The sequence below is a fragment of the Erpetoichthys calabaricus genome, chromosome 15 (genome assembly GCF_900747795.2).
Source record: "Erpetoichthys calabaricus chromosome 15, fErpCal1.3, whole genome shotgun sequence".
Classification (NCBI taxonomy): domain Eukaryota; kingdom Metazoa; phylum Chordata; class Cladistia; order Polypteriformes; family Polypteridae; genus Erpetoichthys; species Erpetoichthys calabaricus.
The window spans coordinates 13,501,985-13,529,283 of record NC_041408.2 but is presented as its reverse complement, the minus strand read 5'-3'; the positions used below and the strand labels follow the sequence as shown (position 1 = coordinate 13,529,283).

The following is a 27,299-nucleotide window of genomic DNA, read 5'->3' as shown; positions in this document are numbered from 1 at the left end:
TACCCATGTGTATAATAAAGGTAGGATGTTTAGTTAGTGTTATTTACCCCATCGAGATGATCTACCCATGTGTATAATAAAGGTAGGATGTTTAGTTAGTGTTATTTACCCCATCGAGATGATCTACCCATGTGTATAATAAAGGTAGGATGTTTAGTTAGTGTTATTTACCCCATCGAGATGATCTACCCATATGCATTATAAAGGTAGGATGTTTAGTTAGTGTTATTTACCCCATCGAGATGATCTACCCATATGCATTATAAAGGTAGGATGTTTAGTTAGTGTTATTTGCCCCATCGAGATGATCTACCCATGTGTATAATAAAGGTAGGATGTTTAGTTAGTGTTATTTGCCCCATCGAGATGATCTACCCATATGCATTATAAAGGTAGGATGTTTAGTTAGTGTTATTTACCCAATCGAGATGATCTACCCATGTGTATAATAAAGGTAGGATGTTTAGTTAGTGTTATTTGCCCCATCGAGATGATCTACCCATATGCATTATAAAGGTAGGATGTTTCGATAAGGTAGCACCAATCGATAGATACATCTGTCGAAATAAACTACGGTAGGATACTTCGACAAAGTAGGACAAATCGTCAGAACACCGGTTCATTTCAACAGACTAAACAGGGCTATATCCTTGTAAAACTAAACAAAATATACCTGAAGAGGTTCAGATATTTTTTATACTCGTAATCTTTCGTTAAACAATTTAGCCGGTATCTATTACAATTAAATTAAGCCTCTCAATTTCTCCACACCACAGGAACGCCGCTTAATCCATTGTGTTTGACGATGACAATAACCACAGCGGCGACTTTCCTCCCAGTTGCTTCAGCGCCACACACCCCCTTTTTGGGGCGGGGCATGACCACATGGGCGGTCTACCAGTGGCCCTTGAACCGGTTTTGAACGGTGATTCGTCCTCTTGGGAAGAGCCGCCCACCGGGTCGCGTTGGCCGGTTGTGCGCGAGCACGGCGCGCGCCTCTGGTTCCCGCCCACTTGCTTTTTGCAGCTCTTTCGGCTGCGCCGCTATGTGTGAGGAATAAACGTTATTGCTGAGCAACCGGGACACACAAGAGGCAACTCGGCGTCTTGCAAGGACAGGGCTGGGTCGGGTCGGCCACGACATTTTACGCATACTCGAATACGCCAGCTGTAGATACTCTGACTGAAAAGGGTAAGTGGAGAAAATGGATATATCTGTTTGTTTAAATTCGTTAGCATGCGGCAGTCCTACAGCCTGGCTTTCACAAAAGGTGCGTGTCATTTATGCGGCATGTTTTGTGTCTGTTTGTATTGTGTGACAGGACGTCACTCAGGCTGTCTGTTCAGTGCTGGTGCCACGACAGCCACTGGCTGTCAGCAGTTAATACTGGGGGTGAAAAAGCGGGGCCAGTACTGCGTTTCACCGCACAACGAAAGGAGGGGCCGCCCAGTAAGAGCGCAGCGCCACGCTTCGCGGTCTATTGTACACAAGCGTCCTAACAATCAGTGCTCCGCTTGTGTTGTACCAGAACGTCGTACGGGCAAATGTGAACATTCTTCTCCAGCTGGATCGTATTGCCGCTAACGGGAAACCCCTCGATCCCCTTCAAAATAAGCCAGCAATGATATTTGGAGACAATGCCACATCTATAGGCGGGCGGCCTGCGAGCTGTTCCCTGCCAATAGCTTCGTCCTCCCTTTCACTCCTGCTCCTTAAAACCAAAATCATCAAAAACAAAGCGAATCCCAAGATTTTCCATAGCTTCACAGAAACCCCCCACGAACCGGGACTGTAAGAGATGGAGAGGGAAGCCGGGAATCGGCCGCAGTGTCCAGGAGACAGGAAATGGCTTGTTTTCAACGGGAGCACATTTCCACTCCAGAATTAGTCGTGATGCGAGTTGTTTTGTTCTCCTTATGGGATCGAGTAGGAGTTCCCCCCTTTTTCCATAACGCTTTACTTTTATTTCCAGCCTAGGATTCCCTGTCATCATTAAATAGGGCTTTCTCTTTATCATGTGAGTTGCCTTTAAAGCCATTTTTCAACTTTTTTTTTTCTTTTCAGAGCAAGCCCTGCACATCTCAGGCTAGGGGAATACAGTCCTCTCTTTGTATTACATTCACTGCTTCATCCTATATCCTGGAATGGAGCAGTCTCAGAATAACACAATAAGCGAAATGCCCTGCTACCGTTGTCATCCAGAACTGTACTTGATTTATTACTCTCAAAATGTGAAAACTTTGGAGAAGTGTATTTATATATTTTCAACCAGTTATGTTATGCATTGTGATACAGTTAGGTAGGAAATATAATGAAGTAACCATCTGTTACAAGGAACTGCACATTGTTTAGTGAACCTAACTCATTTTACTAGTAGATGGAGGTGAATGCGCTGAGCATACATGGTTTTATGAGTGTTTAGACACTGTCAAGGTGCCTAAACCTAGACCGGAGATTGAGTTTTTACATTTATATTTATTTGCTTGGCAGAAGCTTTTATCCAGAGACTTACAAAAGAGGTCAGCATAATGGAGTAACATTTGGCTAGGGCCTGTTTATTCAGTAAGTGTAGTAGGACAAGTACCAAGTGTTGATTGCCACAAATGAAAAGACGTACTGATAAATTTACAAACATACATTAACAATCGATGAAGCAATTAAACATAATGTAACAACAAATCAACCAACTGTATGAAAGATCACAGAGCAAACTTCTTTTTTTTTTTTCAATCAATTAGACAGATATTTGCAGAACAGATGTGTTTTCAATGGCTTCTTAAATACATTGAGGGGGGAGTCTGTTTTGGATGGAGGTGGGCAGCTCGTTCCACCAACAAGGTACTACACAGCAAAAGAGTCTGGATTGAGACGTGAGACCACACAGAGACGGTATCACCAGACGACGTACCATGGCAGTGGGTGAGAAGGAGCAGAGCACCTCACCAGTGTTATCATATACACAGGCGTTGACCCCTTGATGACTCTGTAGGCAAGTATTAGGGATTTGAAATTGATGAGTGCTGTTTACAGGGAGTCAGTGTAGCGACCTGAACAGAGGAGTGACATTTGCCCCATCCTGGCTGTTACCTTTTAACCAGCCTGGGTTATGAACGCACACAAAGCATTGCACCACGATAAGGTCCAGTCTTTTCACTACTGCTAGAAACAAACAACAGTGACATTCATGCTTCGGCTCTTTGACGGGATTGTCTGCTTGAAACTTGTGCGCTTGTTTGCTGAGTCATCTGTTCTCAACCAAAAAAAAGTATATTACATGGCCGTGTGGCAGCTTTGCCATTTTTCTGTAGCATATTGTATGTTGCTGCTGCTGCTGGCACGAGACTACACCCAACTATTGTAGGGTGCAGAGTGGAAACAGCACTAGTCCAGTTCTCAAAGCATGTGTTTATTAAGTTAAGTGGCTTTATTGTCATACTGTCTATACACAGTATTGCTGCATACAGTAGTGAAAAATAATGTTAGGACCACGGTGCAGCATATACATAATCATAGGACAAGTGCAAGACAAATAAAGAATTTTACTATACTGTACTATAAATAAATAATTTGCCTGTAATTTATCTATTAAAAACATAGTAATTCATAAATATAACAACTAGTAAGTAATACAACAATAATAACAAATGTACTTCATGTAAATAAACTACTGTAAGCAGATCTGTGGAAAGGGGGGGTTGGGGCAGCGCAGAGTTCAGAGTCCAAACAGAAAAGGGGTAGAAGCTGTTGCAAAACCTGGATTAGATGCTATGACACCTTCTGCTAGATGGAACTGAAGCAAAGAGACCATGGAAAGGATGGGAACGAATCTCCGTAATGCTGTAAAGCAAGAGTTCCCAAAGTGGTCGATATTGACCCCCTGGGGTCGATTTGAACTTTCTAGGGGTCGATAGTTTCAATGAAAAAATTTGGGGGTCAACGACAGCAAAAATAGACCCCCTTACTACTGCTATTTGTTTGTTACTTCAAAATATCTATGATTCCAATAGGTACCTAATTAAGAAGTAAAATCGTTTAAAAAAAACACATTACATACCAAATATGCAAACGAAAAGGTAAAATGTGTCATTAAAAGAGTCACACGTAAGAATGCATGAAAATACATGTAGCACAAACATGTCTGTTCATTGTCTTATCGAACATATCAAAGCAAGTGCGGATATGAAAAACCATTGCATGTAATTAGGGGGTCGACGGTTTTAAAAGTTTTTGGTAAAGGGGTCTGCGGCTGAAAAAAGTTTGGGAATTCTTGCTGTAAAGTTTGCAGATGCAAAGCTTTATAAAGTTGTTTTTAAATGGAGGGTAAAGGTGTCCCATTTATCTTTTCTGCCATTGGCTGTAAAACCATGCAGCCAGAGACATTGACGTTCCCAAACCAGACAGAGATGCAGCTGGTCAAAATGCTCTCAATGGTGCCCCTGTGGTGAGAATGGGGGTTTGTTGGGGCAGGTTTGGTGTAGACTTACCTTCCTAAGCTGCTTTATCTTCTTTACAATGGAGGTGTGTTAACCGATCAAGTAAACTTGGCCACCAGGTGTACTCCTAGAAATTTGACCAATTCCAATGCAGTTACTTCGTTTCTTTTGATAGTACACTGTACAAAATAGATGGAGTCATCTGTTATGTGGACTGCATGTCTAATACTTTGAGTGTTTGGAAATATTATTCGTAGTGCAGGGCACTATTTGAAATAAAGATTAAACAAGCCATCTATTAAAGAAGGCTGCATGGTGTTCATTTGTTTATTTAATAACCAGCTTTTCCAGTAAAAACTGTAGGTGGAAGTAGTTGTCTATTTCTGCAGCAGTGATCATATGGCAAGTAATAAACCAGGATCAAATGCTAGTTTTCCACACAGTACATGTTCATTTTTTGTTAAACACTGCCTGAGAATATTTATTCTAAAGTGTACTATGTTTGTTATAAGGTACTGGATGCTGTTTTTGTCACATCATTGGGATTTCATTGCACCTGTTATCCTGACATCTAGGATAACTCCCAATTAAAATGTTTTGAACATAAATAAAAACGTAAAGGAGCTGGTAAAGACGTAGTATTGTTCAGGCAGATAACTTCAGAGCAAAGATTTAAGCAACACTGTAGGAAAAAAGTGAAGGCACAAATCAATGCCCAAAAAATTCATTAATGAGCAGAAGATATGTTCTTAAGCACCAAGGGCTATAGAGTCTATTTTATTTAGTACACAGTTTTCAGTAAATGATTGGCATTACTTGTTGTTTCCTTAAGGAAGCAGTTTGACTAACTTTATTAGCTTCGACAGAGGGATTATTTTGGTTTGAGATGTGACCATTAATTACTTTATGAAATGGGTTTTAATACTGCTCAGTAGAGAATGTTCTATTCTAGGTGAAAATTGCATGTTGTCTGTCATCAATTACTGAACATGTTTAAGGGATTTGGGGTGGAGCTAATCCTGGCAGCAAATAGGCACAAGGCATGACTCAAACCTTTGGGTCAATCCATCCCGGAGCACAATCCCACATTTGCTCTTGCGGGCCATTTTAATGTCTCTCTTGCAGACATGAAGAGATTGTGCACACTGCTTATAGGCGGTGACTGGTTCAGGAGTTGACCATCAATTCCTTGAGCTGTTAAGCAGCAGCACTAGCAATGACCTCTGTGCTAAAATGCTGTCCTTACCTGATATTGAGTACATTAAAATACTTGATAAGACTTATGGTTATTAAACATACAGTATGTCATATACTGTAGTTTAGTTGCATCTGTTATAAATGATGGAATATCGTTCATCTGTCCCACCATCCATATTCTGAACCTGTTTTGGATAGCATAGAGCTATAGTCTATTTCCAGAGACAATGTGTACAAAGCAAATACAAACTCCATGCTAGACCAGAACAGAATCCATGTTATTCACTACTTTATTAAATAACGCTGAACAAGATTTAAGTGCTCAACAAAAAGTGGTTTTGAAAACAGATAGGATGGCATTTCCTGTTATAAAATTTTGTGTGTTAATTTTACTGTTCGACTGTATTTCATATGAAAGGTCCCATATAAAATCCAGTCAGTTTTATAATGCCTTTTTCTAGGTCACCACTTTTGATAGTTAGAGTTGGTCAAGGCAGCAATCTTCCCTACACTGCATTGCAATGACTGGTTAGTTTAGAGTGGCAATGTGTTTTGGACTGCTTTAAGTTTGATAACAGACTCACTTGTACAATGAAAGATTATAAAAGAAACAACTGCCTAACTGTTCCATCTTTTACAAGAAGTGCATTCTGTGGTCTGTTTTCCAAAACAGTCTGTGGTTCTACTCTAGCATATACATTTAAAAAAAAAAAGAAAGAAACAAAAATAGCTGACTGCAGGTTCAGGTGTCTTTTGGAAACATCATCATAATATTTTCAAACCTAATGTAATTCATGTGGCAATCCAGCATCGTTGGGCACAACAGAGGAGCTACCCTTGAGTGAGAAGCCAGTCCATCACAGGGTCTAGTAATGTGCACACCCACATTTAAATGGGGTAATTGTACAATTTTATTATTTAGTGTGACATGCACATCTTTTAGTTTTGATAGGAAATCTTAAATACCCGGAGAGGCATTCTTGGCCAATTTTGGAAAAAAAAGCATATGTTTTACACATCTATAACCAGGTATGAGAATTGAACTGCACTGCAAAGTGAAAACCCTGACTATTGTAACTTACACAATCTAATCTTCAAAGACAACCTGGGAGTTTGACATTTCTTAAGTACTGAATACATTTAAGTGTGCACCATCAGTCTACTGCATACACACATTACGTTTTTATTTAAGCAGTGATTAACTTCCACAGAATGTTCAAGTGGTACACTTATAGTGTAAGAGAAAGTAATTTTTTTGACAGATAAAGCTTATAAAGTGAGAGCTACTGTTAAATCTCCTGATTCTTAATGTCCATCTTCAGTTAGTAGCTAATCTTATTGGCTAAATAAAATCCTCATTAGGGTAATTTAAGCATTTCATCTGTTTTGTACTGTTATTTTAAGCAGGATTTCTGTAGTATTGGATATTGGACTATGAAATAACAGATTTGGACATTAGATAACATATTTTTTAAAACAATAATGTGCTTTATCATTCTCCACAAGAATAGATTTATGTAGTATGTTTTCAGACATCAGACTCCCTCTAAAGCACATTCTTTCTTAGTCCTTCACAGGAAATGCTTCCTGTGGTATTTTTCTTCTGGTTCAAGGGATTTTTTTTTTTATCTTGAGCTGTGTCTACATAATTTGAAAAGCTACACCATTTTAAAATGTTGGAGTTAGTATTACTTGATCAAGGGACAGAAGCCTTCTTTATATTGTTGTAAAGTGCATTAGGCATAATGTGCTATACATTTTGGTTTGTCATTCTTGGAATGAAATTGGAATGTTTAAATGTAAATCTCTATAGGAGTGTTTGAATAATTTGTTGGTGAAATTAAACAATTTAAGATATTTTTTGTGTTATTTGTGTATTGTATTAGATTGGCTTATCAACTTCCCCCCTTATCATAGGATATTGCATCAAGTATGAGCAGCTACTTGCATTTTTTAATGAAACTGATATACTATTTTAAAGTATTGTGAATAATTTGAGAGTGTCCTGTGTGGTGGTAGTAGTAGTGGTAGTGGCAGCACGTATTGGCTGAAATGTTCCAATGTGTTTTGTACATTCTTGGATTCTATAGTACTGTATTTGTTGCAGTTTGAGTCCAAATGTCTGTAAGTGTAATGTTTGTATTAATTTATTTCTAGTTATTATTATGATGGAATTAATGTATAATGTATTGTGGAGCCATCTGGTTATTCAGTGTATCTAAAAGAAATATTTAATTTGCTAAATGTCAATTTTACAGATTTAAAGTAACAAGGAACCTTTACACCGGAAGATGTTTTGTGGAATGCCATTTTAACAATATTGAAAAGTAATTAATTTGATATTCATGAGATGCTACTGCCACTTTTTAGCTAATTTGATCATCATTCTTTTTAATTTTTTTTCCAAACCTAAGCGTCTTAACTTTAGCTTATAAATGTTTTGAAACAACCTAAAATTGTTTTTGAATTAAATGCTATTTTAGAAACTATTTTATAATATGCTTTTTGCTGCTGTAACATTCTGTGATTGCTCATAATCGAGAAATGTAATCAGGAGGAGTAAATGTAAATTAGTTCTATTGAAATGCAAAGCATTCATGAACTTCAATTCAGTAGACTTCTAATTTAGTTAAACCTAAAACGATCTGTAAATGCTATTAGGAATATGAAGTTTCTACATCCAGTAGCTGTGCACCTGTAAGTATTCACCACAGGAAATAAAAGAGGTTGTTATTGTAAGCATTTAAATGTCTACATTTTTATAGGCAGTCTATTTTTGTATTGTTACAGTATTTTGTAAGATAATAGGAGATGTCTGTTAATTTTTGTCATTGAATTTTGGTGTTTAACTCTTATTTCTTTTTTATAATAATGTGTGTAGAAGTAAATGTCAGAAATCCCTTTTATAAGAATTTTGTCACTCCTGGAATTTCTTTGCAGTATACATCATAGTTTACACAGTGGTAAATACATCTTAGCAGTCAGATATACAGTACTGTGAAAGTATTTGCTATACTCCTGATTTCCTCTATTTTTACTTATTCACAACATTCAATTGTTTCAGATCTCCAAAGAAATTTATTGTAACACAAGACTAGCTGAGTAAACGCAGCACACCATTTTTAAATGACGATTTGATTTATTGAAGGAAAAAAGTTTGCCAACATATATACCTCACATGTAGAAAGTAATTGCCTCCTTAGTCATTCAATCCACCAGTGAACCAAATTTAAGTGATAACGGGTTAAATTAGACTAGACACACCAACCTTAATTGCTGTCAGCCCTATTGAATCTAAACATCACTTAAATAGAACAGTAAGTTTCCAGCAAAGTGAAGTATGCTAAAAAGGTCTCGACAAGCATCACACCAGGTTTCGATCAAAACTAATTTCAAAACACCTGAGGTAGAAAGTTATTGAAACATATCAGTCAGGAAAGTGTTACAAAGCTATCTTTAAAACCCTGAGATTCCAGCGAACCAGTGAGCGCTATCATTTCCAAATGGAGAAAACATGGAATACTGTTAAATGTGGCCATTACTCACCAGCCTAGGAAAATGACTCCAAGAGCACATAAAAAAAAACAATCTGGGAAGTTGCAGAATAGCCCAGACGAACATCTAACCAACTGCAAGCCTCTCTCATCTCAGTTAATGTTAGCATTTGTTCACCTTTAGAAAAATAGTGAACAAACCTGGTATCCATGGGAGAGTTGCAAAGTGAAAACCTCTGGTAATTGAGGGGAATATAAATGCTACTCTGAAATTTGCCAGAAACGCCCTGATTACCCCCAAAACAATTAGGTTAACATTTTGTGATCTGAAAAATCAAAAGTGGATCTTTTTAGAAGATGTATCCCATTGCGATTGCCATTTACCTGACATAGCTTTTCACGATAAGAACATCATGCCAACAGTCAAACATGGTGGTGATATTGTGATGGTGTGGGAATGCCTTGTTGCTTCAGAGCCTGAGCAGCTTACCATAACTGAGGGAAGCATAAATTCAGCTGTCTAGCAGAAAGTTTTGAAAGAGAATGTCCAGTCATTAGTCCACAATCTGAATCCCAAGCACAAGAGCAAGTCCACCTCTGAATGACTGATGAAAAAAAAAAGAAAAGAAAATTAAGGTTTTGATGTGGCCTAGTTAAAATCCTGACTTCATTGAGATGTTATGGTAGGACCTTAAATGGGCAGTTCATAGTCAAAAACCCTCCAATGTAACTGAATTAAAACAATTCCATAGAGAAGAGTGGGCTGAGTTTTCTCCACAGCGATGTCAAAGACTGATCACCAGCAACCTGACACAACCAAGTACAGTATTACGTTTAGGTGCCAATTACCTTCTTACATGGGTAATAAGGTGTTAGTAACCTTTTTTTCTTCAATATATCAAATGATCATTTACAAACTGTGCAGTGTGTTTACTCAGGTTGTCTTTTGTATTATACAAAATTTGTTTGAAGATCAGAGACTATTAAGTGGTATAAATAAGCAAAAACAGAGAAAATTGAAACCAGGCAAATATTTATAGTGAGATACACAGTGATGAGTTATTAACACTACTACCCTTTGTATCCATTGTTGTGGGTCTAAATCCTTTACGTATTTACTGTCCATGTGGAGTTTACATGCTCTTTCCATGTTACTCTGGGCAGTCCAGCCTTCCTCCAACATTGAAAAGATATGTTAAGTGGCAATTCTAAATTAGCCTTTTGGGAAGTGAGAGTGGAGGTTTGAGAGAGTGGTGTCTTCAGTGAATAGACATCTCATCCAATTCTGGTTCCTGCCTTAAACCCAGTGAGGTTTTTTTTATACTTTTTGTAGTCCCTTCCATTTCAAGTTTTACTTACCTTGATTCTAAACTTGAACTATAAATTATACAGAAGACGTCTTAAGTGGAACTTCAAATTCATTTTTTTCAAGACACTTTTGTGATAGCTGTTCATATATGTAAAATAGATATGTTGGGTTTATGAACATTTTATCTTTGTCACCCAAGCAGAAATACAGAGAATTAAGTAATGTGACTTGAAAAGGTAAATCAATAAAAAGTTTACAGTTCCTTACAATATGATAGCAGCAAATACTGTTCTATGAACAAAAACTGTTTTGCCATTAGGTTTACTATAAAGAACGTCAAAGACTGACAAAGATAGTAATAGTAAGGTCAATGTATAGTTTTGTTAGATTTTGACATCTACTGTAGATTCAGATCTCTGTAACTCTACTTGTGGACCCAGGGTGCTGCCTTACAGCATATTAAGTATGACAGTCTGGCCCAGAAATGCCTATCACATGATATCACTTTCTGAGTGTTAAGACTGTGCAGTTGCTTCCTGCTGGGCCACGTGAGTTACCCAGTAGCTAGATACAACTCAAGTTTAAATGTTAATAAGAGCCCTTACTTGAATTAAAGTTTGGCCCTTTTTCATAGAGTAATTTACCAAGGTTTACTCTAACAGTCTCTGGCATAAATTAAGTGATACAGACATTAATGCAGATGAATGTTAACATCAATTAGTGCAATTGCAAAACTGCTTAAGGGTTGTTAATATCGGACTTTCAAGCTGCTATTATCAGAAAATACTACATAACTGAAACATTTTGAAAATGCATTGTCTATGTCCTTTTTTTGTTATATTTCATATAGTGTCACCCCATTTTGATGGATTTATGACTTAAAGATAAAGAGGGTGGCAGAAAAGGAATGTTCAATGGGAGACTACTTACAGCATATGGCTTCAAAACAATTCAGATTTAAAAATGATCAAAAATGGCATCCAGTGCCAGGATAGAAACAAACTAACCTGTTAGACATTTTTCAATCATTAATTGGGTCAGTAAACAAAAACAAAGCTTGCAGCATAGTTTATGTAGACTTACTCAAGGTCATGTTGTGTTTGTACATCCAAGATTATGTATGAAGACAGAAGCCACTGACAACAGTGGTGACTTACTGGATAGCAAGCTGCAAGAAACTTAATATACATTACAGGAAAATACTCCACATGATTTGAGATTATTGGTGGAGTTGCTCAATTACTTTATGTGGGGATTTTATCTTTTAAAATTGACAGTAGTCATACAGAATTAGGGTGTAGTGAGTAAACTTGCTAAATTTGAAGAGGAGAAAAATATACTGAGGAGACTGTAGTAAACTTCAAAAAGACCTGAAACATTATCAGAATCAGAAAAAAACATAAGTGGAAGTCAGTATAGGCAAGTTCAAAGTAATATATAGGTGAGAAGAACTGCAGTTCTTTTACAAGATGAACAAATAAAGGCAATGTCAAAATCTTGTCCTGATCTTCCAGAGGTTCAGTGGCATCAATAATGGTCCATCAGAATTCTTTAAAGAGAGAAATATATTTTTTTAACATTTGTGTTTGTTATAACACCTGTGTCAATATCAGTACCCCTAAATTATTTTTATTTTATGTAGAAATGTACACAATTAAGGTCTTCAGCTAAGTGCTAGGGGTGCATAATCCAACTGCTTTATCACTGGTATGAGGAAATATATGGTGTTGCCCTTAAGCTGTCTTTAAGTTTTAATTTTGTTTTTCTAGCGTTTTTAAACTGTAATTAAAGAAAATAAGGGCGGCACGGTGGCGTAGTGGGTAGTGCTGCTGCATCATCGCAGTTAGGAGTCCTGAGTTTGCTTCCCGGGTCCTCCCTGCGTGGTGTTTGCATGTTCTCCCCGTGTCTGTGTGGGTTTCCTCCGGGCGCTCCGGTTTCCTCCCACAGTCCAAAGACATGCAGGTTAGGTGCATTGGCGATTCTAAATTGTCCCTGGTGTGTGCGCCCTGCGGTGGGCTGGCACCCTGCCCGGGGTTTGTTTCCTGCCTTGCACCCTGCGATTGGCTCCAGCAGACCCCTGTGACCCTGTAGTTAGAATATAGCGGGTTGGATAATGGATGGATGGATTAAAGAAAATATTTGTGACATCTCCAATGTGAAGGCTTGAATATAACATGAGAAAATGAACTGGGAGGTCTGAATGAGACATTAACAATGTGGCATGGGATTCTGCAGCCCTTTATACAATGCAGAAAATAAACAAACTGAAAAATTTCTAGGAATTTTTTGGGAATAAAATGTTACAGAAGCAAAACAAGAACTAAGGTTTGCCTGGTTCCTGGTGCCAGTAGAAAAGTGACAGAGTTGAATGCAACACAAGTTCAGCCGCAATCGCTGCTATTTTTTTTTTTCTTTTTTCCAAACTGTTACGGTTCCTAAAACGTGAGACATAATTGTAAAGTCCTAAACATAAACATATTTTATTTCTTGTCCCTGCATTATATGCTTTGCATTTCCTGGATGAACGTTCATTGGTAGTTAGTTTTCATGTGCACTAGCCCACCACTATGACTAAAGAAAGGTTTGATTTTGTTAGGGTGAGTCATTGACTAGTCAGAGTGAGTTGCTGGACATGTCACAATATGATATTGGCTTCACCCGAGCGCACAGTTGACTTCCTCTGACTCTCTGAGATTATGTAAATAAAGTCTACAAAGGAAGAACAGTGGAAAAGTCATGTAATATGACATGACCTTAATTTGTTTAGGCTTTTTTTTCTGTTATGTTGAAGATTTACAGAAGCACAAGAGAGCATGGTCATTGTTTCCTTTATCGTGTTTGAGAAAAGTCACTGACTTTTTTTTTTAATAAAGCTCACACTGAATTATGTATCTGGTAATTCTGAAATGTGTATTGTCACATTTCCTTAAAATAGGCTATGATATCATATTGCGCCATAGAAAAACATGCTGCATCATTTACACTAATTAGAACTCAATGCATATAAACAATCTGCTCCTTTCTATAAGATGTACAGTACTTCACATAAATGGCCAACAGAATCTACAATAAAGTACTGAGTTTTGTCATTGAAGTTGATAGGCTGATGACTTTCAAGAAATTCATTAATGAGTTATTTACATGACTAAATTAGTTTGATAGTTTTGAGTACCTTCATTTTGTCACTTTCATTTGTCCTTTGCAAATCAGCTTGTTTTGTTTTCTGTAAGAGAACAGCCTGCTAAATGCTTTTATTTTGTCAACATAATTGGCGATATGCAATTTGGTGTTCTAATTACAGTATTACCTTTATGTGTTGCTCCAGCATCACCTTTCATTTATGACTGAAATATTTGTTTTTAAAACATTGTGTTTCAAGATAGTATCAATGGTACTGTTAAGTGTTTGTGCTGCAGTAGATATATATGACCACTTAAATTTTCCAATAGTGGAGATTATGTTAAAGCACATTTTAAATAATATTTTTTTTCATTTGGTGGTAGTACACAGTTGTAAACTGACTTGCTATGAAGTAAGTTGAGAGTCTGGGAAAAAATTAATTAAAAGAAAAAAAATTAATTTTCAGTCAGTAGATAATTAGTTATCTCAGTGTTATCTAACAATACATGCTGTGTCTTGAATATTGAAAAGTTTCTCCATTATGGAAAAGTACTAAATGACATAAAAGTGTCATTATTAATGAAGTCAGTAATGACCATTACTTAAAGTAAAAAGATTATTTTTATTTATACTTACAAGGAGCTATAATGACGCTATTAGTAGTATCAATGTCTCTTGGTACCTACTCAGATGCCTAAGAAGTGTCAACTGGGTGGAGTTTACATGCTCTCCTATAAACTTTGATTTTCTCAAGCTCGTATCTACAGCTATAAGCAAATCTACAGTACGTTATGAGAATGAGTGCGAGTGAGAATTTGAACCAGTTTTAGAAACGGGTGAGATGGATAATGCAAGTGGTTTGTAACAAATTGTTATTATTTAAATTGTAACTTGCCATTATTTTTTACATTCATGATAAAATATGCAGTATGGTTTCGATCAAGCTGCTAACTATAGAAATTCACAGAGATACTCCCTGCATATTGTATCTATTGTCTAATATACGATGAAAGCTAAGACACTATAAGAAATTTGTTAAATCTGTTAATTTTCTTTTTTAAGCATATGTATATTGATACATTTGGCTTCAATCAATGAAATGAATACAAAACCTGAAACAATGAAGTTTTGCAGTTTTAACAACTTTCTACTCTGAGAATGTTCTGTTTCCTTCAACACCAATATACAGAAATGTAAAGTAATTCTATGAAATCCATGCTCAGTTGATGTGATACCAGCAGAAGAACAGTATACACAATTAGTCACTGAAGTGGAGCATGTGCTTTCAGCAGAGCAACAAGTATATTTCTTTAAGTATTATAAATTAATCTAAATTCATATTAAATTCAGGAAAGTATTGGTTGACAATGTACATCTATTATTTATTTTATAGGTTGATAACATTGTCATTCCACTACATTTATAATATCTATGAGTGGAATTTGGTGAAAAAACATATATACCGGTAAATGTTAATGACTCGGGTACATTTGAAAATGTATTGCTATTGTTGAATTATATTTTTTTTCGTAATACCTTTTGGTAGAAATTACTTGGGACCATATGATGTGAAGGTTTCATGGTATTTGCAGATTTTAAAGTTCATTTTTTAAGTATATTGCCATTTATTGTTCTTTTTTTTTTAAAATGACTGACATTAAACATGAAATTTGAAGGCAAAATTCATTGCCATTATGAACAGTGCTGCACATCCTCCTTGTGACACACTAATATTGAGCATTTTTAGCTAATGAATTATTCAGCATAAATGTGCCTAGAAATGCTACAGGGTCTCCTTTATAAAAATGGCAGTACAACTGCATAATGCCTCAATGTGACTATAACTGAAAGACGTTTTCATTCTTTTTAGTAATTCTGGTATGTATTATTTATTTATCTATCAAACTTCTGTAAAAGCTAAATCTTTCTGTCTGTGTACTTTATCTATAGGCAAATATTTGTCATTTTATTTTATCCAAGACTCAATTCACCACCCTTAATTTTTTTTAATAGAGGGATTGCATTTCAAGTATCTTGGCAGTCTTCACAATTAGCCTTTATATAATCTGTTACAGAACATTACTCTGGATGATTTACTTTCCATTAGCAGCTCTATAAAAAAGTACAAGAGGTTAAAAGTGTTCATATTAAAAATGTCTGTTAAATATGTTTGAATGTGGGTGTATATTTTTGGTGGGCTGTAATGTACTCTATATACTTTTCCATGTGATGTACTTGTCATTAGAAAATTATCATTTTATTTTCGCCATATTTGCTTATTCAGCATTAGTAGCACACTCAATGAAAGTGTTTTGAATACTGTTAATTTCTCAAATAATTATAAAATTAACACCAGTCCATCACAGGTCTCGCCCATGCACACAACTATCGTGTCTTTGTAGAAATGAGAAGGAACCCAGAGTATAAGTCACTCAGGCTCTGAAGCAGCAAGGCATTCCCACACCATCCCATACAGATGTAGGTAGAACTTGTAGATTTCACAAGAAACAATTCACACCTAGGATTCTGTTTCTGTGAAGCAGCCGTGTTCTTATGCTGTTTTTCATTAATTAAATGGTTGACCTGAAGAATCAAGATTAAAAGTAGAGTGCTTCAACCAGCTTTTTCCTATTTGTTTTCAGTCCCATAAGTGTTGAAAATCCTGTTTAGCAACTGTATGTTGAAGAAAATGGCAGTTTATGCCTTAGACAGAGTGACTTCAGTAAGTTCATCCTGTACATTATGTGAAGTTAGAAGTCTGCTAATATTTTTTCCCCCACAAAAAATGTTTTAGTGATCCATACAAAGCAATTCCCAGAAGATTACTGAAAGTTTGGTGGAAACTTGATTGCATGCAAATCTTCCTTTTGCCCCAGAAAATGAATTAGAAATTGCCCCTACAAGGCCGTTTAGATATGTTTTAATATATGTACTTTAACTATTCACTTTTTAACAAAAACATAAGAAGGAAATTGCTAATATTTGAGTAAGTGAATTTCCATTGTTCATAGTGAATCATTCCACTCTTATACACGTAGCCTTCACTTTGTCTTAAGCATTAATGATTTTGATATCTCTGACCTCTATTCAGAATGTTAAAAATGTTGACTAGTTGCACCAATTTAGCACACCAAGAAAAATTGTGCATGCAGTCTAACTCGATGCTTATTTTTTATTTGTAAAAGAGTGGCAATCATGTAATTCAATGTAATTTAAGTTTTGACTTTTATTGTAATATTTTACAGTATTTAGTAATCGGTGTACAATTGTTTTTAACATTCTCCTACTGTATATTCTGTAGCATCCATATGTTTATGCACATTTTTCTTGTTTGAGAAACTGTCATATTGTACTACAACTACTACTTTTATTTAACAACTTAATATTCTATTTTATTGTACTGTACTGTAAATTATGGAAGAAGATGCAAGACTGGCAACAGTTCGTAGAGCAGAATGACTTCAACAGCACAGGACAAGGTTACAGCTTCTGGTCCCAGCCCCCAAACCCTCACCCCCCTCTAGTACACAAAATGTTGGGGATTACCCTACAGTAGCTCCATCCTGGGTATGATGTTAACCTGCATCTAGCCCTGCAAGCAGGCCCTCGAAATTGCAAGGGAAAGTTTGGGGGGTTGGTGGCAGGATTAGCACGCCAACCAGTGTAAAAAACCTCATTCTGTTCCATTCCATTTGAACGAGTGTGGTGCTGATATGTCTCCTGTTGCATGCCTATACTCTGGCTGTAATTTGATATCATGAGGTGGTTCGTTGTGTGGTGGGTGCGTCAACTAGCTGTATCAGTGCATGCTCTTAACATTCTAGCATGAGACTAAGACAGTTGTGCACTGTGTGGAAACATGCTGTAATCTGCCAGGACTTAAGGAGGCAGGTACATCATTTATTTACCTGATAAGTGAGGCCAGGGAAGAGACATCAAAGGTGTCTACATCCCCTGGCTGCTAGACTGCAGGCAGATCCTGGAGTGAGGGAGAATGTCCTGAATCATGTAGAAACCAGATGAAGGTGGGGATTGCTAAAGAAAGTTTTGGGGCTTAAACCAATAGAGATTAGATTGTGTGTATTAAATTGTCCTGAAATGAAGTGAATAACTAAGCATAGATATGCAAGGAGTATATGACAAAGAATTAAATAGTGGGAGAAGAGGAGTCAACATCTGGAACGACTAAGAGAGAAATAGAGGTGAGAAAGGGAGTATTTTGGTGTTGTTCTCTGTGGAGCAACTTGGTGATCCATCCCAGTGTATGGTCATTGGTTTAAGACCTGTATAGTAAAATCCAGAGTGGTAACAGTTTTGTAGTTTTCCTTCTGTTTATTTTCTAACTTCAGTTCTCCTATTGTGCATCTCTCCGGTCACAGTTTGCATTAATGAAGATGCCACATGTTTCTTACCTTTTATCTTTTCCTTCCTTGGTTTTATGAGTGCTTAAGGATATGGTGAGGGCCTGTCATAGTTGCCATCATAGTGTTTTTCAAATCAGTGTCCAGCACCATGTAATTTTAAGAAACTTGGAAAGGCTATATTAAAACATAAGGCAGTGTTGGTTACTGTATACCATTTCTCAAGTGCTACGGGACTGTCAGACAATTTTCTGTCTACATGATAAATCAAGACTATTTTTAGTACTGCTCTCCCCTTTGCATCACAAAAAGGAGCTAATCACTTGTGTCTAGTTCCTTAAGGCATGATAAATTAAAGCATGCACAGAATGTAGTTGATTATTCCAGTTTTTAGGCTGTGTCTATTATGTTATATTTTTATGTAGAACAAATGACCTTTGCAGAATAAGAATAAAGCAATAAGACATGTTTTTAACTAATAAACTGATGCTATGTTTGTGTTTCATTTTCAAGGGTTACTGAAAATCAATGTAGCTAGTAATGCAAATGATCTGCTGTTAACATTGGTAAGGTAAAAAGTAGATTTAGGTTCAACAGCGGTCTTTAGGTGGGTGCAGAATTCAAAATTAAACTGTATTGGCCATAGGAATGATATACAATAAAGGTCTAGAAAATCTCACAGCTAAGAAAAAAACATAGCTACACAAATGATTTGTAAACTGTAATCATTATTTGTCCATTTGAAATCAACTTTAAATTTACATGTAGTGATCTGTAATTAAAGCAAAGATTGCTCTAGTTATTTAATGATTGGCACTAGTCTTTTTTTTATGCTTGTTGCAAGGCTGAATTTATGTGGGAAACACTGGCATGTTAGATACCTGGGAATAAAAAATTTTACCCAATGACTTTTTTAGTTAACACTTCTGAAGTTTTTAATTTAAAAATACGTTGTGGTAAACCTAAAACTTCCTAAGAGTTATTATTAATGTGTGTGTTATTAAAATGTTATATATATTCAGTTATTAAAAATAAGTAAAAGATCTCCATAAAACAAGATGTAATAATTTGAAAGTAAAGTATGAGTTGAAAGTATATAGAAATGTGAAAAAGTAAGTGCACCATGTTTGAATTGTATGATTTTAGGTCTTAATACATAACTAACAATTATTTACTCATAATAGTCCTAAAACTCAATATATCAAACCTTCAGATGACAAACTACTTAAGAGATTTTTTTTTTCTCTTTTTCAGGTGAGTATTCTCCTGATTTACTCTAGACATGAGTCAAGTTTATCCTAATGAGATATGTGTCACCTTAGTTACTTTTGTTAGCAATAATGCAGAATAGAACTGTTGCTACTTTGGTACTTGTTTTAAGTCACTTTCATGTGTTGGATTGCTTGATTTAACATACAGTGTTTCAATAAAGGTACTGAAAATGTCTTTCCTGACCTGAAATCATTAATTCTGAAAAAATCTTTTGGGCAGTGGATAGCCTGTTTCTTGCCTTGCATTCAGTGCTGCCTGAACAGATTGGGTTCAGCCTGTTTGAGAATGTTAAATTTTGTTTTCAGCACAATTGAATTTCCATTCTGAAAAGCCTAAATGACATTTTCTCCAGCACTGAGGGGCAACCCAGACTATTATGCAGCAGCCCTTGTGCTTGATTGTAGTTTGCTAGTCAAATGATTTTAATTAGGGCAGCACGGTGGCGCAGTGGATAGCGCTGCTGTCCCGCAGTTGGGGGACCTGGGTTCGCTTCCCGGGTCCTCCCTGCGTGGAGTTTGCATGTTCTTCCCATGTCTGCGTGGGTTTCCTCCGGGCGCTCCGGTTTCCTCCCACAGTCTAAGGACATGCAGGTTAGGTGGATTGGCGATTCTAAATTGGCCCTAGTGTGTGCTTGGTGTGTGGGTGTGTTCGTGTGTTTCCTGCGGTGGGTTGGCACCCTGCCCGGGATTGGTTCCTGCCTTGTGCCCTGTGTTGGCTGGGATTGGCTCCAGCAGACCTCCGTGACCCTGTGTTTGGATTCATCAGGTTGGAAAATGGAATGGATGGATGTTTTTCATGCAAATAAATAAAGGGCACCAGAAGCATTATACCCTCCTAAATTATTCCAAGCATAAGGAACCTTGTGTTTAGTCTACCAGTGAAAGTATGGCATTCAAACATCAAACTATACCGAAATCTAGTACAATGTTTGACTTCATTTGCTTCAAGTTAAATCACTTGGTATGCAAAATAGCTTTGAAAGTACCATAGCTTATTAAGAATAAAAATTTTCAGTTGATAAGCAGCTGACTCTGCACCATTAATTTTTCTTTAGCACATACATAATTATTTGGTGAGTTTACAATATGTTACAGTGATAGGCTTTGTCCCTGTGATCCTGAGTTTGAATCATGGGAGTTTGGAAAAACATTGTATTAATTTAATATTTTATGGTATTTTATTCCATCCTTTCACATGCTGTATTACTTCTGCTGTTGTTCTTTAGAAAATAAGTGCATTTATTATAAAGTAGATGCATGTATGTGAGCCATTGCACTAGATGTTGAGAGTGCCAGCCCCTGTATACTCAAGTCCTAATCTGGATGTTATCTTTTTCTGTTTTTTTTTCCCCCGTCAGCCTTCTCCCATATTTTGTTGAATACATTATTTGTAATCTTTGTAGTATTCCAGGTGTCACACTATTCCCCATAAAGCCCTCTCATTTATTTGTATGTTTATGATGTACATTAATTAACAAAAGTGGCAAAATAGGCATTTGCATTGGTTGTGCTTGTTAGAAGTAAACTGCAGTACAGTTAGCTAATTGCATTATTGGTACTAGTAGACCATTTGTGCAGTCAGTGGTATTTCCATGTATCTGACTAGACTTGAGTCAATTTTCAAGGAGATTTTCTGTTAAATAAAATATTGATAACAACGCAAATCTGCCTAATCATCTCCTGTTGTTTTCTGAGAAGCAGAGAGATCTATTTTCTATATTTAGTCGAGTTAAAAAAAAAGCAGTGTTTACTTAAAAATATGTTCAAGGAACATATGAATCAGTGCTGAAGACTTTAAAAAATGATTACCTTTGTTCCTGTAATGTATTTGTCAAAAGATTTTAAAGTGGCAACCAAAGCTCCTTCAAAAGAATGAGATATAGAAAAGGAATATATTTTTTTTAAATTTGGAATACAATATTTTATTAGCGCATATAGATATTGTTTTCTGTAAATTGATCACAATTTTATTTAACAAGTGTGTTACAGTACATGTTATTTTTAATTGAGTAAATGCTAAGTAAATACCAGATGAGACAGAACATTTAAGTAAGGTAGATTAATTTTCCTGTGGCCTTTATTTAGTGCTTATAGACTGGAGTAACATGCAAAATAAGTTCTGGTACTTTAAGTGAAGACAAGATCCAGGCAATAATAAACAAAAAAAAATCTAATTTTTTCTTATGCCTTATGCTATGAAGTGTTGCATAGACATGCTTAGGTACAAAAGGAAATGACAAGAAAATATTGATATGAATGTACCAGATGTTGGTGGACAACAAGCTACTGTATGTTAGGGACCACACAATATGTCCATAATATATCATGACAAGTAAGGAACTGAAAGTGCTGCAAATCATAGAACTGCATTTATTTTAAAACATCACCATTAATACTAAATCTAGAACAAAAGATTATGTGTTATATTGAAAATAGAAGGAAATAGCAACATGTGTATTGAAAATGAAACCTTCAAAAATTGTGTTATGTGTGCAGTAATAAAATAAAAATACAGAAAGCAAAGTAGAGAAAACTTTACAACATAATAAACCAAAAAAAAGACAGGAACCTGGCATTTATGAAAACTTAGTATGGAGGGGAAACTCCTTTTAATATGGTTGTAATATTGAAAATGTTAGATGTTGCACATGTTGTCTTGCCTCCAAAAGGGAGTGTTTGTCCTACTAAGAATGACGTTTTCCTTTTTTTTTTTTTTTTAAATAAGGGGTCAATAATAATACTGAAGTATGCCACAACATACTTTCACTCAGTTCTAAACTTAGGAGTGAAAGCAACAAGCATGCAAGCATGGTTAGATACAGTAACTGTTTGGTGCTGTGTTTAGTGTTGTCAGAGTGTTCATTGAGGGTGTAATCCAAACAGATGGCTCTCACAAAAAAAATAATAAAGCATTACAAAAGAATTCAAGATCTATAAATAGGAAAGCCAGAGCATAGAAGTACAACAGCATTCACGAGAGTATTGGAGTCAGGTGGTCAAGTTTATTTCTTGGTATAATGAGAATTGTCTGCATCTTCACATCAACAAAACCAAGGAACTGGTTATTGATTTTCGCTGCACCAAGGAGCTCCACTCTTAAAAGTACTTGGGGTCCATGTTAATAACAGGTTGGACTAGTCTCAGAACACAAAGGAATAATATAAGAGAGGGCAGAGCAAGCAATTTTTCCTTAGCAGGCAGCATTTCTTTAATGGGGGAAGTGACATAGTTCACATTTTCTGTAACTGTGTGATGGCCACACACTGTGGTGTGCTGGGCTGGTAACATCACTTCAAGGAAGGTCCAACGAATCAACAAGCTAATTAAAAGTGCAAACTTAGTTATAGGACACACTCCACACGCCCTGGAGGTGGTTGCAAAGGAGAGAATTAAAGCAAAACCGAATGCCCTTATGAACAAAACTCTAACAACCAAGTCAGAAGTTTTCTTTCTTTTTAATTTTCTTGCTTTATAGTTATTCTGGTGTGAGTTCAGACCAAAGTGTGTGCATATTTATTTATTGTTTATTTATTTGCCTATTTATGCATTTATTTATTTAAAGATCTGTAAAAAAAAAACAAAAAAAAAAACAAAAACAAATTTCCCCCTAGGGTCAAATAAAGTTCTGTCTATTTCTGTGTCATTTTATTGGCTCCTTGCCATGTGTTTCTTCATACTCTGATAGCCCCCAGAAGTCACACTGGTATTTCTTTGCACAGTTCTTGCCCTTCCAGAAACATCTGCGAGAATGCAACTAACGTAGTGAAAATCCAGAACAACAAATGCACTGGCCTACTGTGATTATTCTTATAGTTTTTATTCAGATGTTGCATTTCTTCCTTGCTTCCAATAACATTGGTTGTACATTTTCTTTTTCACTTCCATGTAAAAACAGAAGGAAATCGAGCAAGGAATGTGTGGCCATTACAGGAAAAGAAATATCTATGTAAAGTATCTGTTTACTGTTCTAGTTAGTATTTTGATAAACACTACTTTGTAGTTTGGTCACATTGTTTGTGTTTGAATGGATGGCCTGTTATGAGTGTACATGTGTGTAGCTGACTTTGCTTCACTTAGGTGATGTGTTCTTTGTACAGGGTCTCCAACCAAAACAAAAGCAGAAAAATAGGTCTTTGCCCTGCTACATGTGGCTGTGCCTAGTGGTGCACGGTTGCACCTTCCAGATTTTATTCCTTTCCTGGATGATTTGATATATGAAAATCCAGAGCCAGAAAATTGGTAAATTCTAAATCATATCAGAAATTTAAGCACACTTTTAATACATTCATAGCATGTTTACATTGTCTGTGTGCGTTTGTGTATATACAGTATGTATGTGTGTGAATGTATGTATGTAAAATCCAACGTCTGTCTGCCTGTCTGTCTGTCTTTTTCTATGTATGTCCGCTTTTCATGAGAGAACTACTTAACGGATTTAGATTGAGTTTTTTTCTACAATTTGCTTGAACATTCCAGTTGACTTTGTAACTTCTCTCATCGCGCTAAGAATCATAGTTCACTTGCAGGAGAGATATATTTGCGCTAATCTGAGACAGAGGCTGTGGGCCAAAGGGAGGAGGAAGCGTGATGTCGGGAGTGGGGAGCCAGGCAGGGCCCTCTTCAATGTCCTTTTTCAGTACTACGTGGATGGAGCCATGGGGGACGGCTAGTATATATGCGTGTGTGTATGTATGTATGTATGTATGCATGTATGTATGTATGTATGTATGTATGTATGTATGTATACGTATAATATAATGCAATGTTGACTGATTAACTTATTCACTCATCAACAAAAATACATTTCCCATTTAGCTAAAAAGCTGAAGGTTGTCAGAAAGGTACATCTAGGGCATTAGGTATCCGCTAAGAATGGACATTTCAATATACTATTTCAAAACCTAAGGCTGCCAAAAATGGTAATTTTATGAATGATTAATCTATTAGTTTTATTACTGATGTTATCCAAAGTAACTCATACTGGCATATGGATATGTGCTGTTTTTGAATATTTATTCCATAATTTAATGTATAGAATTTGAAAACACCAGAATATTAAAAAAATGTAAGTAAAATAACTTCAAAAAGAAGATAAACAAGACAGCATTGTTATCAATGACATATTGAAGTCAAAAAAGTCTAAAAGTGAAAAATTATATATTTGATTACTAATGAACTTATTAACATAACGTAGTATAGGCTTGAAACAAGATCAAATAATTATGCCTTTTGTTTTTTGATACCTTGGTGTTGCAGTGGATCCACTCTGACTCATTGAACACATATTTTTAAAAAGTCCATCTTAAATTGAAGTAGATGTTATTCTTAGACGTCATGAATATAGGTACTAGGAATATTTGCCATAAAGCAGCTTAATAATGTTTGTTAAGTATAATACCAAATGAAAGATGAAAAAGCTGGGCAACTCGGACGTCTTGAAGAGACTGCGGTAAAACAGCATTTTACACTTTGGCAATCACAGAGCATTAAATAATAAAAAACTTTTTCAGCAACAGTTACAGTAATTATTGCACTTTGGTACAACTTTTTGCTTTGTTCTGAAACACAACGAGCTGCTTTTTTCTTTTTTCCTGTTGCTTATTATTACCACTATCACATCTAAATATTTATTATTTTTAAAAATTTGGCGAGCAGGGCTGAAAATAAGTGCATAAATCTGTTATTATTTCACAAGTATACTAATATAACCGCGAACTTAAATGCCATACTAGATAAACAGCAAATATCAGACAAAATCGATAAAAAAAAAAATCCAAAAGTAAATAGACTTAGTTATTAAATGTACACAAAAAAATCTTAAAGTGAAGGGTTGCTGTCGATAAATACACACATAAACATCCAGAAATTCACAGTACTTCTATTACTAAACATACCTTAAATCATGTTGATATTAACTGAGAAACTTCTGTTTGACATGCAAATCAGAAAAGTCATTTTCCTTAGCTCAAAAATTACAATGATTGATTTATTATTATTATTATTAATTTACTATTGAAATGTGGTTTGTGCAGTTGTTAGCCCTTATACTTCATTGTCCCAGAATGTTGGGAACAAATCTAAGGCTAAATACTGTTTCCTTATTGTTTTTTTTTTTTTCAGCAGGTGGCCTAATATTCCTCCTACCTCATGAAGGTATTAAAGAAATCCTGCCTATTCATTTTCTAATCCTCTAATCTATTGCAGGGTCACAAGGAGCCAGTGCCTATCCAAGCAGTATTAGGCAGCAATCAACACTGAACCGAGTGCCAGGTACAATGATTTTTTGATCCTAACCTAACTCTTTGTGAATGAGTACCCCCAGCAATGGATTGATTGTGCATACTGTCTTTTGTTCTAGCTTGTGCACACTCTTTAATTCCTTTTTAAGAAGAAAAACTGTGAATGTGTAATACAAACAAATGCACACAAGCAACATAATTGCAAAATAATACATTTTTTCTGTGCGTGAAACCCTTTCATTTAGTATATACATATGCAGATTTTTGTTGATGTGCAAGGAAACTTTGGCACACACTGGGAAAATATGTAAACTCCACCTGGACAATGATCAGGTGTGGTAATTCAAAACTTTGACTGTGGATCCAGAGAGCAACAGAGCTTAAATGTTTTTTTCTTTTTTTAATTTCCATAATGTTCTGTAAGTAACTAATTTGTATAACTATGTTTAGTGAGATTTTCCATCTTGTCTTGGTATATCAACACTATAACATGCTATTGCCATACAGATTAAAGAGAAGAAAATTTGGGGGGTTCAGAATCAGAAAACACCTACTGTCACTCATTTTCAGCCAGTTAGTTAACAAGACTTGTTAGTCCAGTCCTGGACCATAGACATTGTGATAATGAAGAGATTGCTCAGCTTTGCCAGTTTCACACTAGTTCAAAATATTCCTGAATTTACCTGAAGTCTAAAATATTAATTTGAAAACAAGAAAGTAAAGTACACATTAATGTATTCCTTGTCATCAATCTCCTGTCTGAATATGGGTAAAGTCGAGCCTTGGTAATCTTAGTGCTGGGAGATGAGGGTCAGAACAAAGAAGTCAACTCCAAGATAGATCTAGAACAAAGTTTTGGTGATTTGCTGATTTTAGCCTTTAGTTTTGAAATTTGTACAGAGACTTCTCATTCGATAGACAGTAGGTAACTTTCAGTCTAAACATGGATCCAGGTAAGGCAAAATGTCATACTAAATGTAGTGTATGTCAGTCTTCACTAGATTTAAGTTTAAATAAATTTGAGAAATGAATTTGTACAAATATTGTGATGCTATATAAGGTGTACAGATAACACAAATATTAGCACAGAACCATAAAATATTTTTTAGCAAATATTCTCATTATTAAATAAAGGTAAAAGTTTTATCATTGTAAAAATTGACTTTTTAGTTGATCATTTCACTTATAAATTACTAGACGTTTACTACAACTATTGGAAAAATTGGTACAACATATTACTGAATACTTTTTCAATTCATATACATCCGCATGATAATGCAGACTGGGATTTTTTATTATTATAATTTTGGTATTTGTGAGATTATAGAAGCAGTGCATTGTGTTACACAAGTGATGTTTAAACTATTTCTTTCTTCTAAGAATGGAAATAGCCTGTGAGCAATTTTACTCTAGTGGTGTAAAACCAAGTTATGGTAACTACTATGAGAAGAAAGGCTTAATTATAAAACATGTTTTAATATGAAAAACAAGCATTACGCCACACTTAAAATTAATGCTGTCACACAGTCATTTTCGAATTCCAAGTGTACTCAGCTGTGTATTACAGCTTCAATATTCAAAAACTGAATTGAAAAATTTAAATGCCTGCAGAGTATGCCTTGATAACTCTAAATGCTATATGCAACATTGTGATATTTTAAAGATTACTGTCTTCTCTTCTTACATTACATCTAGTAACAGCATGTGTTATTTTTGCCTAATTGCTTTTCCATTGTCGTTGATGAAACAGCCCTCTGTCTAATGAGAAAGAGCAATATTTGTTTGAACATAGGGGAAATGCTCCATTTTGATTTGAGAGTCTTCTCTCTCCCAGCTGGAGATGCCTGGAGCAAATCATTTCAGCTGAAAAAAGAG

General features: G+C 35.8%; 1 protein-coding gene across 6 annotated transcripts in view; it reads left to right on the top strand.

Moving 5' to 3' along the window:
• The first annotated feature begins 974 nt into the window (after positions 1 to 974).
• Positions 975 to 27,299, top strand: part of cep170aa (centrosomal protein 170Aa) — a 115,512-nt gene continuing 89,187 nt past the window's right edge. For 2 of the 6 annotated variants that reach the window (XM_051919111.1, XM_051919110.1), the window contains exons 1-2: positions 975 to 1,191; positions 25,390 to 25,455. The gene's annotated coding sequence lies outside the window, so the exon portion shown is untranslated. The remainder of the gene's footprint in view (positions 1,192 to 25,389; positions 25,456 to 27,299) is intronic. The other 4 variants (XM_051919114.1, XM_051919113.1, XM_051919112.1 and 1 more) reach the window with 3 other exon arrangements.